This window comes from Bison bison, unplaced genomic scaffold (assembly GCF_000754665.1).
Source record: "Bison bison bison isolate TAMUID 2011002044 unplaced genomic scaffold, Bison_UMD1.0 scf7180017864036, whole genome shotgun sequence".
NCBI lineage: Eukaryota > Metazoa > Chordata > Mammalia > Artiodactyla > Bovidae > Bison > Bison bison.
The window spans coordinates 5,824,173-5,827,460 of record NW_011494608.1 but is presented as its reverse complement, the minus strand read 5'-3'; positions in this window follow the sequence as shown (position 1 = coordinate 5,827,460).

Here is a 3,288-nt window from a genome sequence, read left to right as displayed (position 1 = left end):
GGCGGGGCGGGCGAGCGAAGGCGTTGATTGGCCGCTTCGTAGCCTGCGGGGTAGCCGCCTGGACTCCTGCGGCCGGCTTGGGCGTTTCATTCACTCACTCACTGAATGGATTGGTTCATTTGGCCTTCCCTGAGAGGACGGCGAGTCTGAGTTTGTGCTAGGCTCTGGGGGTTCAGTGAGGAGTCGATCTCCAGGACTCCAGGATTTGACAGTCTGCGGAATCCCCTCCTTTCTTCCTGTGCCACCTTAATCGCCTCTTTCCACCTAAAGCCTGGTGTGATGGGCTTCTTGGATAGGGAGGCGCCACCCGGCCTCGCTCAACTCCAGGGACTTTCCCTGAAGGGTCCCCATCCCTGAAGGCAGTCTCTGAGCAGTGGAAGGTGTAAGGTGGAGCCCTGGTTAACCGCTCAGTTACTGAGCCACGTCCATTACTTTACATTCACCTCTGAAAAAAACCGCTCAGTCGTGTCCGGCTCTTTGCAACTCCATGGACTGTGCCTGCCAGGCTGCTCTGTGCGTGGAATCCTTCAGGTCGAGAGCAGTAGAGTGGGTTGCCCTGAAAACAAAATATAGTTATTTTCCGGGGGTGGGGGTAGGGGGTGGGGGTAGGTTTGTGAGGTTTAAAATGACCTTTGCTGCTTAGTTTGGGTTTGAATCCCAGCTTTGTCCCTGATTAGCCTGTGTGACTCTGGGCCACTGAAGAGGCCTCTGACCAGCACTGGGTGATACTCAAGTCTGGCTAATTCTTTTTTTTTTTTTTAATTGAAGTATAGCTGATTCACAATGCTATGTAAATTACTGCTCTAGAGCCAACTGATTCAGTTTTATATATATACACACACTCCCCTGGTGGCTCAGAGGGTAAAGCCTGCAATGCAGAAGACCTGGGTTCCCTGGGTCAGGAAGATCCCCTGGAGAAGGAAATGGCAACCCACTCCAGTATTCTTGCCTGGAGAATTCTGTGGACGGAGGAGCCTGGTAGGCTACAGTCCACAGGGTCGCAAAGAGTCGGACACGACTGAGCAACTTCACTTCATATATACACACACAGATTCTTTTTATAAAATATTCTTTTCCATTATGTTTTACAATAGGATATTGAATATAATTCACTGTGCTATACTGTAGGGCCTTGTTGTTCATCCATTCTGTATTTAAAAGTTTAAATCTGCTAACCCTAACCTCCCATTCCATTTCTTCTCCAACCCCCTGTCATTGTGCTTCACTTTGTATGATAATCTCTGGTTGTGTCTCTGTTGCTGCAAAGGGCATTATTCTTTTTATGCCTGAGTAATATTCCGTTGTATATATGTACCATGTCTTCTTTATCCATTCCTTTGTTGATGGATGTTAAGTTGTTTCCACGTCTTGGCTATGGTGAATAGTGCTGCTGTGAGCATGGGGGATGTGAGAGTTGGACTGTGAAGAGGCTGAGCGCCAAAGAATTGATGCTGTTGAACTGTGGTGTTGGAGAAGACTCTTGAGAGTCCCTTGGACTGCAAGGAGATCCAACCAGTCCATTCTGAAGGAGATCAGCCCTGGGATTTCTTTGGAAGGAATGATGCTAAAGCTGAAACTGCAGTACTTTGGCCACCTCATGCGAAGAGTTGACTCATTGGAAAAGACTCTGATGCTGGGAGGGATTGGGGGCAGGAGGAGAAGGGGACGACAGAGGATGAGATGGCTGGATGGCATCACTGACTTGATGGACGTGAGTCTCAGTGAACTCCAGGAGTTGGTGATGGACAGGGAGGCCTGGCGTGCTGCGACTCATGGGGTCGCAAAGAGTCGGACACGACTGAGCGACTGATCTGATCTGATGAGCATGGGGGTCCATGGATCTTTGAATTTTGGTTTTGTCTGGATATATGCCCAGGAGTGGGATTGCTGGGTCAATCATATGTTAATTCTAGTTTTAGTTTCCTAAGGACCCTCCATACTGTTTTCCACAGTGGCTGCACCATCATACATTCCCACCTACAATGTAGGAGGGTTCCCAAGGCTGGCTAATTCTAAGGTGAAGAATTTAGTAAATCCAAACCAAAATTTTGGCTCCAGGTGTATAGCATCCTCTTCAGCTGACATATTAGTAATAAAATTGACTTGTAAATATCCATTGTCTGATTCTTTTGTCTTATTTATCAATCGTTCCACACTCAGAAAGAGGAAAAAGAAGTGTTACTGCTTAGTCTCCGCATTAGAACAACCGACCTTATAGAGCTATTGTGGGGTTATATGAGAAATTTGTACCAAGTGCATTGTACTTTCCCTGCTGGGTAAATGGTGGCTACCCTGACTGTGTTATTTCGACGGAGTAGATGTGGAAGTCCCACTCAAGTGGCTGATTGTTCATGGTGCTAAATAAACAAACATCCTCTTTCATGGTCTGGGCCCTAGGAAACCCAGGTGAGACATGGCCCTATGGACAAATATTTGAGTGGACTGTATGGCAGAAGAGAGCCCTACAACTTAGAAAGCAGTAAGGAAACCTGGCACCCGACTCCAGTACTTTTGCCTGGAAAATCCCATGGATGGAGGAGCCTGGTAGGCTGCAGTCCATGGGGTTGCTAAGAGTCGGACACGACTGAGCGACTTCGCTTTCACTTTTCACTTTCATGCATTGGAGAAGGAAATGGCAACCCACTTCAGTGTTCTTGCCTGGAGAATCCCAGGGACGGGGCAGCCTGGTGGGCTGCCCTCTCTGGGGTCGCACAGAGTCAGACACGACTGAAGTGACTTAGCATAGCATTTAGCAAGGAAACCTTTATCACACTGTCGGTGGATCAGAAAACCTGAGAGGTGATGGGCTTTGCGAAAGTGGGATGATCACATCACCTGACCAGAACGCTTTTAGCCAGGACAATAGCATAAACTGGGATTGTCCTAGGCAAATCAGGATATATGGTCACCCTATCCTAAGGCCATACAAGTAGCACATGAGAGAACTGGGACGGAACTTAGATCTATCCCACTCCTGAGAGTGACCTTATGACGTGATCACTCCCATTTTGTAGGTGAAGACACTGATGTTATATAGGTAGTAAGTAATGGAGTTTGTGCTCTGATCTTTGCTTTTGACGGGTTTCAGAGGTAATTCTTGGAGAAGGCAATGGCACCCCACTCCAGTACTCTTGCCTGGAAAATCCCATGGACAGAGGAGCCTGGTAGGCTGCAGTCCATGGGGTCGCTGAGAGTTGGACACGACTCAGTGACTTCACTTTACCTTTTCACTTTCATGCATTGGAGAAGGAAATGGCAACCCACTCCAGTGTTCTTGCCTGGAGAATC